The 14,825-nt window shown below is 32.6% G+C and overlaps 8 non-coding genes across 8 annotated transcripts; all 8 read right to left on the bottom strand.

The window, feature by feature from the left end:
* Positions 1–708: 708 nt before the first annotated feature.
* On the bottom strand, positions 709–782 carry TRNAI-AAU (transfer RNA isoleucine (anticodon AAU)). Its single transcript has one exon. It is a non-coding gene; the product is annotated as a tRNA-Ile (tRNA).
* Positions 783–2,368: 1,586 nt separating this feature from the next.
* On the bottom strand, positions 2,369–2,442 carry TRNAI-AAU (transfer RNA isoleucine (anticodon AAU)). Its single transcript has one exon. It is a non-coding gene; the product is annotated as a tRNA-Ile (tRNA).
* Positions 2,443–4,030: 1,588 nt separating this feature from the next.
* On the bottom strand, positions 4,031–4,104 carry TRNAI-AAU (transfer RNA isoleucine (anticodon AAU)). Its single transcript has one exon. It is a non-coding gene; the product is annotated as a tRNA-Ile (tRNA).
* Positions 4,105–5,692: 1,588 nt separating this feature from the next.
* Positions 5,693–5,766, bottom strand: TRNAI-AAU (transfer RNA isoleucine (anticodon AAU)). Its single transcript has one exon. It is a non-coding gene; the product is annotated as a tRNA-Ile (tRNA).
* A 1,588-nt stretch (positions 5,767–7,354) lies between these two features.
* TRNAI-AAU (transfer RNA isoleucine (anticodon AAU)) lies at positions 7,355–7,428 on the bottom strand. Its single transcript has one exon. It is a non-coding gene; the product is annotated as a tRNA-Ile (tRNA).
* A 1,591-nt stretch (positions 7,429–9,019) lies between these two features.
* Positions 9,020–9,093, bottom strand: TRNAI-AAU (transfer RNA isoleucine (anticodon AAU)). The gene has a single exon. It is a non-coding gene; the product is annotated as a tRNA-Ile (tRNA).
* A 1,588-nt stretch (positions 9,094–10,681) lies between these two features.
* TRNAI-AAU (transfer RNA isoleucine (anticodon AAU)) lies at positions 10,682–10,755 on the bottom strand. Its single transcript has one exon. It is a non-coding gene; the product is annotated as a tRNA-Ile (tRNA).
* Positions 10,756–12,340: 1,585 nt separating this feature from the next.
* TRNAI-AAU (transfer RNA isoleucine (anticodon AAU)) lies at positions 12,341–12,414 on the bottom strand. The gene has a single exon. It is a non-coding gene; the product is annotated as a tRNA-Ile (tRNA).
* Positions 12,415–14,825: the final 2,411 nt, after the last annotated feature.

Here is a 14,825-nt window from a genome sequence, read left to right on the forward strand (position 1 = left end):
TATATATATAAAGTATTGAATTTCTTTTCTTTGCATTTAAAAGATGAGCGCACTTCAGTAGATGCCATTGCTCAGGTGAGGGTTCCATGGTGTAATTGTTAGCACCCTGGACTTTGAATCTAGTCATCTGAGTTCATATCTCGTGGGAGCTAACATTGTTTATTTTCCTTTTGTTCAAAGCTCCATTTTCATTCAATGTATGAGTATTGCAAATCTTCATTTAAAATTCATATAAATTCCATCATCTTCAGTGGTGTCCTTTGTTTAAACTCATTTTTAAACTTATCAAATCAGAAGTATGTCAAATATTTGTAAATAAGAAAAGATGCAATAAGAATGCAGAGATCCATTACTTGTGCTCTGGTCTTTAGAAATTCTCCATTTTTTTTACTTCAGTGTGCACTAATGAGAGGGGAGCACATATCTTCTTCATCTTCTAGTAACACCTAGTGCCCTCTATGTTTGAGCAGCAATATAATAACTGATTAATTTGCCCTTGCATATCTTAGTTATGCCATATTGCTTGATTTGAGACAAAAGTCACTGAGCCAAGTAGAGAAAAATCTTCATCAGCCAAAGGATGACACTCCCACTGGCTTCTGATATGTATTTGAAGAGATTTTGTGATATATGTGTCTATGATGTTTTCAAGTATTCATGCACTCCACCGATGAGCTTATTCCATTCTTGTCCATCAAGAAAAGCAAATGGCCCATACGGGGATCGAACCCGTGACCTTGGCGTTATTAGCACCACGCTCTAACCAACTGAGCTAACCGGCCACAGATGTTACTGCAAGCAAACACAAAACTGGCAAATGTACCTCAAAGCACAGATCATATTTTGTTTTTATAGCATTTCATTTTTCAAAAAAAAGCTTAAGCCATAGAGTCACTTGAAGCATGGGTATCATAAAAATGCTCCAGTTTCTTTCCACATTACAAAATAAAAATAAATATTAGATAGGATAATAACAAAGATTAAGGCATCTACTAATAGTATAAAAATAGACAATTTAGACAAGGAGTATATGCAAATCTTAGCAAAATCAATCTAAAAAATCTAATACACAATTTTTAATTGTAAATTTACAAATTGTTGAAAAAGAAAATCCAGGATGTAATCCATTATGTATTAAATTTAGTATGTTTTACCAAGTTGTGTATGAATAACTTTTAACACAAAAAAATATATATTGGGGAAGTAGCTTAATGTGCCCATTGGAAATAAAGAATGCTAGCCCATTTTGGAATGCAAAGCTTAAGAAAATACAAACTTCAATCCATAGGAAAGCACTTTTTATTCAGTCTACACTCTGTAATCATACTATAGCTTAATTTACAAATTGTGATGTCATTATCAGACTTAACTCACAAGAGACTTTCATCCTTGGTCTATAAAAAAGGCAGTCCTCTGTTATAAAGCTTGAAACAATTGTAAGTGGCTGATATGCAAATATGGAAATACAGAAAACTGTCAATTCAATGCTAGGATAACATAAGGGGTGATGCTCCAACTGAAATTGGTCCTAGGCATTTAGGTTTCTAGTATCTATCTTCTCCTTTAAAAAATAGGTTACTTTTTATATATTATCATTGGGTTTGGACAAATATTCTACATAATACCTATTGCATCCCTGAGCTTATTAGAAACTTGAAATAATATATATAAAGTATTGAATTTCTTTTCTTTGCATTTAAAAGATGAGCGCACTTCAGTAGATGCCATTGCTCAGGTGAGGGTTCCATGGTGTAATTGTTAGCACCCTTGACTTTGAATCTAGTAATCTGAATTCATATCTCGTGGGAACTAACATTGTTTATTTTCCTATTGTTCAAAGCTCCATTTTCATTCAATGTATGAGTATTGCAAATCTTCATTTAAAATTCATATAAATTCCATCATCTTCAGTGGTGTCCTTTGTTTAAACTCTTTTTTAAACTTATCAAATCAGAAGTATGTCAAATATTTGGAAATAAGAAAAGATGCAATAAGAATGCAGAGATCCATTACTTGTGCTCTGGTCTTTAGAAATTCTCCATTTTTTTTACTTCAGTGTGCACTAATGAGAGGGAAGCACATATCTTCTTCTTCTTCTAGTAACACCTAGTGCCCTCTATGTTTGAGCAGCAATATAATAACTAATTAATTTGCCCTTGCATATCTTAGTTATGCCATATTGCTTGATTTGAGACAAAAGTCACTGAGCCATGTAGAGAAAAATCTTCATCAGCCAAAGGATGACACTCCCACTGGCTTCTGATATGTATTTGAAGAGATTTTGTGATATATGTGTCTATGATGTTTTCAAGTATTCATGCACTCCACCGATGAGCTTATTCCATTCTTGTCCATCAAGAAAAGCAAATGGCCCATACGGGGATTGAACCCGTGACCTTGGCGTTATTAGCACCACGCTCTAACCAACTGCGCTAACCGGCCACAGATATTACTGCAAGCAAACACAAAACTGGCAAATATATCTCAAAGCACAGATCATTTTTTGTTTTTATAGCATTTCATTTTTCAAAAAAAAGCTTAAGCCATAGAGTCACTTGAAGCATGGGTATCATAAAAATGCTCCAGTTTCTTTCCACATTACAAAATAAAAATAAATATTAGATAGGATAATTACAAAGATTAAGGCATCTAGTAATAGTATAAAAATAGACAATTTAGACTAGGAGTATATGCAAATCTAAGCAAAATCAATCTAAAAAATCTAATACACAATTTTTAATTGTAAATTTACAGATTGTTGAAAAAGATAATCCCAGGATGTAATCCATTATGTATTAAATTTAGTATGTTTTACCAAGTTGTGTATGAATAACTTTTAACACAAAAAAATATATATTGGGGAAGAAGCTTAATGTGCCCATTGGAAATAAATAATGCTAGCCCATTTTGGAATGCAAAGTTTAAGAAAATACAAACTTCAATCCATAGGAAAGCACTTTTTATTCAGTCTACACTCTGTAATCATACTATAGCTTAATTTACAAATTGTGTTGTCATTATCAGACTTAACTCACAAGAGACTTTCATCCTTGGTCTATAAAAAAGGCAATCATCTGTTATAAAGCTTGAAACAATTGTAAATGGCTGATATGCAAATATGGAAATACAGAAAAACAGTCAATTCAATGCTATGATAACATAAGGGGTGATGCTCCAACTGAAATTGGTCCTAGGCATTTAGGTTTCTAGTATCTATCTTCTCCTTTAAAAAATAGGTTACTTTTTATATATTATCATTGGGTTTGGACAAATATTCTACATAATACCTATTGCATCCCTGAGCTTATTAGAAACTTGAAATAATATATATAAAGTATTGAATTTCTTTTCTTTGCATTCAAAAGATGAGCGCACTTCAGTAGATGCCATTGCTCAGGTGAGGGTTCCATGGTGTAATTGTTAGCAACCTTGACTTTGAATCTAGTAATCTGAGTTCATATCTCGTGGGAGCTAACATTGTTTATTTTCCTTTTGTTCAAAGCTCCATTTTCATTCAATGTATGAGTATTGCAAATCTTCATTTAAAATTCATATAAATTCCATCATCTTCAGTGGTGTCCTTTGTTTAAACTCATTTTTAAACTTATCAAATCAGAAGTATGTCAAATATTTGGAAATAAGAAAAGATGCAATAAGAATGCAGAGATCCATTACTTGTGCTCTAGTCTTTAGAAATTCTCAATTTTTTTTACTTCAGTGTGCACTAATGAGAGGGGAGCACATATCTTCTTCATCTTCTAGTAACACCTAGTGCCCTCTATGTTTGAGCAGCAATATAATAACTAATTAATTTGCCCTTGCATATCTTAGTTATGCCATATTGCTTGATTTGAGACAAAAGTCACTGAGCCATGTAGAGAAAAATCTTCATCAGCCAAAGGATGACACTCCCACTGGCTTCTGATATGTATTTGAAGAGATTTTGTGATATATGTGTCTATGATGTTTTCAAGTATTCATGCACTCCATCGATGAGCTTATTCCATTCTTGTCCATCAAGAAAAGCAAATGGCCCATACGGGGATCGAACCCGTGACCTTGGCGTTATTAGCACCACGCTCTAACCAACTGAGCTAACCGGCCAGAGATGTTACTACAAACAAACACAAAACTGGCAAATGTACCTCAAAGCACAGATCATATTTTGTTTTTATAGCATTTCATTTTTCAAAAAAAAGCTTAAGCCATAGAGTCACTTGAAGCATGGGTATCATAAAAATGCTCCAGTTTCTTTCCACATTACAAAATAAAAATAAATATTAGATAGGATAATAACAAAGATTAAGGCATCTAGTAATAGTATAAAAATAGACAATTTAGACTAGGAGTATATGCAAATCTAAGCAAAATCAATCTAAAAAATCTAATACACAATTTTTAATTGTAAATTTACAGATTGTTGAAAAAGATAATCCCAGGATGTAATCCATTATGTATTAAATTTAGTATGTTTTACCAAGTTGTGTATGAATAACTTTTAACACAAAAAAATATATATTGGGGAAGTAGCTCAATGTGCCCATTGGAAATAAAGAATGCTAGCCCATTTTGGAATGCAAATCTTAAGAAAATACAAACTTCAATCCATAGGAAAGCACTTTTTATTCAGTCTACACTCTGTAATCATACTATAGCTTAATTTACAAATTGTGATGTCATTATCAGACTTAACTCACAAGAGACTTTCATCCTTGGTCTATAAAAAAGGCAGTCCTCTGTTATAAAGCTTGAAACAATTGTAAGTGGCTGATATGCAAATATGGAAATACAGAAAAACTGTCAATTCAATGCTAGGATAACATAAGGGGTGATGCTCCAACTGAAATTGGTCCTAGGCATTTAGGTTTCTAGTATCTATCTTCTCCTTTAAAAAATAGGTTACTTTTTATATATTATCATTGGGTTTGGACAAATATTCTACATAATACCTATTGCATCCCTGAGCTTATTAGAAACTTGAAATAATATATATAAAGTATTGAATTTCTTTTCTTTGCATTTAAAAGATGAGCGCACTTCAGTAGATGCCATTGCTCAGGTGAGGGTTCCATGGTGTAATTGTTAGCAACCTGGACTTTGAATCTAGTAATCTGAGTTCATATCTCGTGGGAGCTAACATTGTTTATTTTCCTTTTGTTCAAAGCTCCATTTTCATTCAATGTATGAGTATTGCAAATCTTCATTTAAAATTCATATAAATTCCATCATCTTCAGTGGTGTCTTTTGTTTAAACTCATTTTTAAACTTATCAAATCAGAAGTATGTCAAATATTTGGAAATAAGAAAATTTGCAATAAGAATGCAGAGATCCATTACTTATGCTCTGGTCTTTAGAAATTCTCCATTTTTTTTACTTCAGTGTGCACTAATGAGAGGGGAGCACATATCTTCTTCTTCTTCTAGTAACACCTAGTGCCCTCTATGTTTGAGCAGCAATATAATAACTGATTAATTTGCCCTTGCATATCTTAGTTATGCCATATTGCTTGATTTGAGACAAAAGTCACTGAGCCATGTAGAGAAAAATCTTCATCAGCTAAAGGATGACACTCCCACTGGCTTCTGATATGTATTTGAAGAGATTTTGTGATATATGTGTCTATGATGTTTTTAAGTATTCATGCACTCCACCAATGAGCTTATTCCGTTCTTGTCCATCAAGAAAAGCAAATGGCCCATACGGGGATCGAACCCGTGACCTTGGCATTATTAGCACCACGCTCTAACCAACTGAGCTAACAGGCCACAGATATTACTGCAAGCAAACACAAAACTGGCAAATATACCTCAAAGCACAGATCATATTTTGTTTTTATAGCATTTCATTTTTCAAAAAAAAGCTTAAGCCATAGAGTCACTTGAAGCATGGGTATCATAAAAATGCTCCAGTTTCTATCCACATTACAAAATAAAAATAAATATTAGATAGGATAATAACAAAGATTAAGGCATCAACTAATAGTATAAAAATAGACAATTTAGACAAGGAGTATATGCAAATCTAAGCAAAATCAATCTAAAAAATCTAATACACAATTTTTAATTGTAAATTTACAGATTGTTGAAAAAGATAATCCCAGGATGTAATCCATTATGTATTAAATTTAGTATATTTTACCAAGTTGTGTATGAATAACTTTTAACACAAAAAAATATATATTGGGGAAGTAGCTTAATGTGCCCATTGGAAATAAAGAATGCTAGCCCATTTTGGAATGCAAAGCTTAAGAAAATACAAACTTCAATCCATAGGAAAGCACTTTTTATTCAGTCTACACTCTGTAATCATACTATAGCTTAATTTACAAATTGTGATGTCATTATCAGATTTAACTCACGAGAGACTTTCATCCTTGGTCTATAAAAAAGGCAGTCCTCTGTTATAAAGCTTGAAACAATTGTAAGTGGCTGATATGCAAATATGGAAATACAGAAAAACTGTCAATTCAATGCTAGGATTACATAAGGGGTGATGCTCCAACTGAAATTGGTCCTAGGCATTTAGGTTTCTAGTATCTATCTTCTCCTTTAAAAAATAGGTTACTTTTTATATATTATCATTGGTTTTGGACAAATATTCTACATAATACCTATTGCATCCCTGAGCTTATTAGAAACTTGAAATAATATATATAAAGTATTGAATTTCTTTTCTTTGCATTTAAAAGATGAGCGCACTTCAGTAGATGCCATTGCTCAGGTGAGGGTTCCATGGTGTAATTGTTAGCACCCTGGATTTTGAATCTAGTCATCTGAGTTCATATCTCGTGGGAGCTAACATTGTTTATTTTCCTTTTGTTCAAAGCTCCATTTTCATTCAATGTATGAGTATTGCAAATCTTCATTTAAAATTCATATAAATTCCATCATCTTCAGTGGTGTCCTTTGTTTAAACTCATTTTTAAACTTATCAAATCAGAAGTATGTCAAATATTTGTAAATAAGAAAAGATGCAATAAGAATGCAGAGATCCATTACTTGTGCTCTGGTCTTTAGAAATTCTCCATTTTTTTTACTTCAGTGTGCACTAATGAGAGGGGAGCACATATCTTCTTCTTCTTCTAGTAACACCTAGTGCCCTCTATGTTTGAGCAGCAATATAATAACTGATTAATTTGCCCTTGCATATCTTAGTTATGCCATATTGCTTGATTTGAGACAAAAGTCACTGAGCCAAGTAGAGAAAAATCTTCATCAGCCAAAGGATGACACTCCCACTGGCTTCTGATATGTATTTGAAGAGATTTTGTGATATATGTGTCTATGATGTTTTCAAGTATTCATGCACTCCACCGATGAGCTTATTCCATTCTTGTCCATCAAGAAAAGCAAATGGCCCATACGGGGATCGAACCCGTGACCTTGGCGTTATTAGCACCACGCTCTAACCAACTGAGCTAACCGGCCACAGATGTTACTGCAAGCAAACACAAAACTGGCAAATGTACCTCAAAGCACAGATCATATTTTGTTTTTATAGCGTTTCATTTTTCAAAAAAAAGCTTAAGCCATAGAGTCACTTGAAGCATGGGTATCATAAAAATGCTCCAGTTTCTTTCCACATTACAAAATAAAAATAAATATTAGATAGGATAATAACAAAGATTAAGGCATCTAGTAATAGTATAAAAATAGACAATTTAGACTAGGAGTATATGCAAATCTAAGCAAAATCAATCTAAAAAATCTAATACACAATTTTTAATTGTAAATTTACAGATTGTTGAAAAAGATAATCCCAGGATGTAATCCATTATGTATTAAATTTAGTATGTTTTACCAAGTTGTGTATGAATAACTTTTAACACAAAAAAATATATATTGGGGAAGTAGCTCAATGTGCCCATTGGAAATAAAGAATGCTAGCCCATTTTGGAATGCAAATCTTAAGAAAATACAAACTTCAATCCATAGGAAAGCACTTTTTATTCAGTCTACACTCTGTAATCATACTATAGCTTAATTTACAAATTGTGATGTCATTATCAGACTTAACTCACAAGAGACTTTCATCCTTGGTCTATAAAAAAGGCAGTCCTCTGTTATAAAGCTTGAAACAATTGTAAGTGGCTGATATGCAAATATGGAAATACAGAAAAACTGTCAATTCAATGCTAGGATAACATAAGGGGTGATGCTCCAACTGAAATTGGTCCTAGGCATTTAGGTTTCTAGTATCTATCTTCTCCTTTAAAAAATAGGTTACTTTTTATATATTATCATTGGGTTTGGACAAATATTCTACATAATACCTATTGCATCCCTGAGCTTATTAGAAACTTGAAATAATATATATAAAGTATTGAATTTCTTTTCTTTGCATTTAAAAGATGAGCGCACTTCAGTAGATGCCATTGCTCAGGTGAGGGTTCCATGATGTAATTGTTAGCAACCTGGACTTTGAATCTAGTAATCTGAGTTCATATCTCGTGGGAGCTAACATTGTTTATTTTCCTTTTGTTCAAAGCTCCATTTTCATTCAATGTATGAGTATTGCAAATCTTCATTTAAAATTCATATAAATTCCATCATCTTCAGTGGTGTCTTTTGTTTAAACTCATTTTTAAACTTATCAAATCAGAAGTATGTCAAATATTTGGAAATAAGAAAAGATGCAATAAGAATGCAGAGATCCATTACTTGTGCTCTGGTCTTTAGAAATTCTCCATTTTTTTTACTTCAGTGTGCACTAATGAGAGGAGAGCACATATCTTCTTCTTCTTCTTCTAGTAACACCTAGTGCCCTCTATGTTTGAGCAGCAATATAATAACTGATTAATTTGCCCTTGCATATCTTAGTTATGCCATATTGCTTGATTTGAGACAAAAGTTACTGAGCCATGTAGAGAAAAATCTTCATCAGCCAAAGGATGACACTCCCACTGGCTTCTGATATGTATTTGAAGAGATTTTGTGATATATGTGTCTATGATGTTTTTAAGTATTCATGCACTCCACCAATGAGCTTATTCCATTCTTGTCCATCAAGAAAAGCAAATGGCCCATACGGGGATCGAACCCGTGACCTTGGCGTTATTAGCACCACGCTCTAACCAACTGAGCTAACAGGCCACAGATATTACTGCAAGCAAACACAAAACTGGCAAATGTACCTCAAAGCACAGATCATGTTTTGTTTTTATAGCATTTCATTTTTCAAAAAAAAGCTTAAGCCATAGAGTCACTTGAAGCATGGGTATCATAAAAATGCTCCAGTTTCTATCCACATTACAAAATAAAAATAAATATTAGATAGGATAATAACAAAGATTAAGGCATCAACTAATAGTATAAAAATAGACAATTTAGACAAGGAGTATATGCAAATCTAAGCAAAATCAATTTAAAAAATCTAATACACAATTTTTAATTGTAAATTTACAGATTGTTGAAAAAGATAATCCCAGGATGTAATCCATTATGTATTAAATTTAGTATGTTTTACCAAGTTGTGTATGAATAACTTTTAACACAAAAAAATATATATTGGGGAAGTAGCTTAATGTGCCCATTGGAAATAAAGAATGCTAGCCCATTTTGGAATGCAAAGCTTAAGAAAATACAAACTTCAATCCATAGGAAAGCACTTTTTATTCAGTCTACACTCTGTAATCATACTATAGCTTAATTTACAAATTGTGATGTCATTATCAGATTTAATTCACAAGAGACTTTCATCCTTGGTCTATAAAAAAGGCAGTCCTCTGTTATAAAGCTTGAAACAATTGTAAGTGGCTGATATGCAAATATGGAAATACAGAAAAACTGTCAATTCAATGCTAGGATAACATAAGGGGTGATGCTCCAACTGAAATTGGTCCTAGGCATTTAGGTTTCTAGTATCTATCTTCTCCTTTAAAAAATAGGTTACTTTTTATATATTATCATTGGTTTTGGACAAATATTCTACATAATACCTATTGCATCCCTGAGCTTATTAGAAACTTGAAATAATATATATAAAGTATTGAATTTCTTTTCTTTGCATTTAAAAGATGAGCGCACTTCAGTAGATGCCATTGCTCAGGTGAGGGTTCCATGGTGTAATTGTTAGCAACCTGGACTTTGAATCTAGTAATCTGAGTTCATATCTCGTGGGAGCTAACATTGTTTTTTTTCCTTTTGTTCAAAGCTCCATTTTCATTCAATGTATGAGTATTGCAAATCTTCATTTAAAATTCATATAAATTCCATCATCTTCAGTGGTGTCCTTTGTTTAAACTCATTTTTAAACTTATCAAATCAGAAGTATGTCAAATATTTGGAAATAAGAAAAGATGCAATAAGAATGTAGAGATCCATTACTTGTGCTCTGGTCTTTAGAAATTCTCCATTTTTTTTACTTCAGTGTGCACTAATGAGAGGGGAGCAAATTTCTTCTTCTTCTTCTAGTAACACCTAGTGCCCTCTATGTTTGAGCAGCAATATAATAACTGATTAATGTGCCCTTGCATATCTTAGTTATGCCATATTGCTTGATTTGAGACAAAAGTCACTGAGCCATGTAGAGAAAAATCTTCATCAGCCAAAGGATGACACTCCCACTGGCTTCTGATATGTATTTAAAGAGATTTTGTGATATATGTGTCTATGATGTTTTCAAGTATTCATGCACTCCACCAATAAGCTTATTCCGTTCTTGTCCATCAAGATTAGCATATGGCCCATACGGGGATCGAACCCATGACCTTGGCGTTATTAGCACCACGCTCTAACCAACTGAGCAAAAAGGCCACAGATATTACTGCAAGCAAACACAAAACTGGCAAATTTACCTCAAAGCACAGATCATATTTTGTTTTTATAGCATTTCATTTTTCAAAAAAAAGCTTAAGCCATAGAGTCACTTGAAGCATGGGTATCATAAAAATGCTCCAGTTTCTTTCCACATTACAAAATAAAAATAAATATTAGATAGGATAATAACAAAGATTAAGGCATCTAGTAATAGTATAAAAATAGACAATTTAGACTAGGAGTATATGCAAATCTAAGCAAAATCAATCTAAAAAATCTAATACACAATTTTTAATTGTAAATTTACAGATTGTTGAAAAAGATAATCCCAGGATGTAATCCATTATGTATTAAATTTAGTATGTTTTACCAAGTTGTGTATGAATAACTTTTAACACAAAAAAATATATATTGGTGAAGTAGCTTAATGTGCCCATTGGAAATAAAGAATGCTAGCCCATTTTGGAATGCAAAGCTTAAGAAAATACAAACTTCAATCCATAGGAAAGCACTTTTTATTCAGTCTACACTCTGTAATCATACTATAGCTTAATTTACAAATTGTGATGTCATTATCAGATTTAACTCACAAGAGACTTTCATCCTTGGTCTATAAAAAAGGCAGTCCTCTGTTATAAAGCTTGAAACAATTGTAAGTGGCTGATATGCAAATATGGAAATACAGAAAAACTGTCAATTCAATGCTAGGATAACATAAGGGGTGATGCTCCAACTGAAATTGGTCCTAGGCATTTAGGTTTCTAGTATCTATCTTCTCCTTTAAAAAATAGGTTACTTTTTATATATTATCATTGGTTTTGGACAAATATTCTACATAATACCTATTGCATCCCTGAGCTAATTAGAAACTTGAAATAATATATATAAAGTATTGAATTTCTTTTCTTTGCATTTAAAAGATGAGCGCACTTCAGTAGATGCCATTGCTCAGGTGAGGGTTCCATGGTGTAATTGTTAGCACCCTGGACTTTGAATCTAGTCATCTGAGTTCATATCTCGTGGGAGCTAACATTGTTTATTTTCCTTTTGTTCAAAGCTCCATTTTCATTCAATGTATGAGTATTGCAAATCTTCATTTAAAATTCATATAAATTCCATCATCTTCAGTGGTGTCCTTTGTTTAAACTCATTTTTAAACTTATCAAATCAGAAGTATGTCAAATATTTGGAAATAAGAAAAGATGCAATAAGAATGCAGAGATCCATTACTTGTGCTCTGGTCTTTAGAAATTCTCCATTTTTTTTACTTCAGTGTGCACTAATGAGAGGGGAGCACATATCTTCTTCTTCTAGTAACACCTAGTGCCCTCTATGTTTGAGCAGCAATATAATAACTGATTAATTTGCCCTTGCATATCTTAGTTATGCCATATTGCTTGATTTGAGACAAAAGTCACTGAGCCATGTAGAGAAAAATCTTCATCAGCCAAAGGATGACACTCCCACTGGCTTCTGATATGTATTTGAAGAGATTTTGTGATATATGTGTCTATGATGTTTTCAAGTATTCATGCACTCCACCGATGAGCTTATTCCATTCTTGTCCATCAAGAAAAGCAAATGGCCCATACGGGGATCGAACACGTGACCTTGGCATTATTAGCACCACACTCTAACCAACTGAGCTAACAGGCCACAGATATTACTGCCAGCAAACACAAAACTGGCAAATGTACCTCAAAGCACAGATCATATTTTGTTTTTATAGCATTTCATTTTTCAAAAAAAAGCTTAAGCCATAGAGTCACTTGAAGCATGGGTATCATAAAAATGCTCCAGTTTCTTTCCACATTACAAAATAAAAATAAATATTAGATAGGATAATAACAAAGATTAAGGCATCTCGTAATAGTATAAAAATAGACAATTTAGACTAGGAGTATATGCAAATCTAAGCAAAATCAATTTAAAAAATCTAATACACAATTTTTAATTGTAAATTTACAGATTGTTGAAAAAGATAATCCCAGGATGTAATCCATTATGTATTAAATTTAGTATGTTTTACCAAGTTGTGTATGAATAACTTTTAACACAAAAAAATATATATTGGGGAAGTAGCTTAATGTGCCCATTGGAAATAAAGAATGCTAGCCCATTTTGGAATGCAAATCTTAAGAAAATACAAACTTCAATCCATAGGAAAGCACTTTTTATTCAGTCTACACTCTGTAATCATACTATAGTTTAATTTACAAATTGTGATGTCATTATCAGACTTAACTCACAAGAGACTTTCATCATTGGTCTATAAAAAAGGCAGTCCTCTGTTATAAAGCTTGAATCAATTGTAAGTGGCTGATATGCAAATATGGAAATACAGAAAAACAGTCAATTCAATGCTAGGATAACATAAGGGGTGATGCTCCAACTGAAATTGGTCCTAGGCATTTAGGTTTCTAGTATCTATCTTCTCCTTTAAAAAATAGGTTACTTTTTATATATTATCATTGGGTTTGGACAAATATTCTACATAATACCTATTGCATCCCTGAGCTTATTAGAAACTTGAAATAATATATATAAAGTATTGAATTTCTTTTCTTTGCATTTAAAAGATGAGTGCACTTCAGTAGATGCCATTGCTCAGGTGAGGGTTCCATGGTGTAATTGTTAGCAACCTGGACTTTGAATCTAGTAATCTGAGTTCATATCTCGTGGGAGCTAACATTGTTTTTTTTTCCTTTTGTTCAAAGCTCCATTTTCATTCAATGTATGAGTATTGCAAATCTTCATTTAAAATTCATATAAATTCCATCATCTTCAGTGGTGTCCTTTGTTTAAACTCATTTTTAAACTTATCAAATCAGAAGTATGTCAAATATTTGGAAATAAGAAAAGATGCAATAAGAATGCAGAGATCCATTACTTGTGCTCTGGTCTTTAGAAATTCTCCATTTTTTTTTACTTCAGTGTGCACTAATGAGAGGGGAGCACATATCTTCTTCTTCTTCTTCTAGTAACACCTAGTGCCCTCTATGTTTGAGCAGCAATATAATAACTGATTAATTTGCCCTTGCATATCTTAGTTATGCCATATTGCTTGATTTGAGACAAAAGTCACTGAGCCATGTAGAGAAAAATCTTCATCAGCCAAAGGATGACACTCCCACTGGCTTCTGATATGTATTTGAAGAGATTTTGTGATATATGTGTCTATGATGTTTTCAAGTATTCATGCACTCCACCAATGAGCTTATTCCGTTCTTGTCCATCAAGAAAAGCAAATATGGGGATCGAACCAGTGACCTTGGCGTTATTAGCACCATGCTCTAACCAACTGAGCTAACAGGCCACAGATATTACTGCAAGTAAACACAAAACTGGCAAATGTACCTCAAAGCACAGATCATATTTTGTTTTTATAGCATTTCATTTTTCAAAAAAAAGCTTAAGCCATAGAGTCACTTGAAGCATGGGTATCATAAAAATGCTCCAGTTTCTATCCACATTACAAAATAAAAATAAATATTAGATAGGATAATAACAAAGATTAAGGCATCAACTAATAGTATAAAAATAGACAATTTAGACAAGGAGTATATGCAAATCTAAGCAAAATCAATCTAAAAAATCTAATACACAATTTTTAATTGTAAATTTACAGATTGTTGAAAAAGATAATCCCAGGATGTAATCCATTATGTATTAAATTTAGTATGTTTTACCAAGTTGTGTATGAATAACTTTTAACACAAAAAAATATATATTGGGGAAGTAGCTTAATGTGCCCATTGGAAATAAAGAATGCTAGCCCATTTTGGAATGCAAAGCTTAAGAAAATACAAACTTCAATCCATAGGAAAGCACTTTTTATTCAGTCTACACTCTGTAATCATACTATAGCTTAATTTACAAATTGTGATGTCATTATCAGATTTAACTCACAAGAGACTTTCATCCTTGGTCTATAAAAAAGGCAGTCCTCTGTTATAAAGCTTGAAACATTTGTAAGTGGCTGATATGCAAATATGGAAATACAGAAAAACTGTCAATTCAATGCTAGGATAACATAAGGGGTGATGCTCCAACTGAAATTGGTCCTA

This window comes from Pseudophryne corroboree, chromosome 11, assembly GCF_028390025.1.
Source record: "Pseudophryne corroboree isolate aPseCor3 chromosome 11, aPseCor3.hap2, whole genome shotgun sequence".
Taxonomy (NCBI): Eukaryota; Metazoa; Chordata; class Amphibia; order Anura; family Myobatrachidae; genus Pseudophryne; species Pseudophryne corroboree.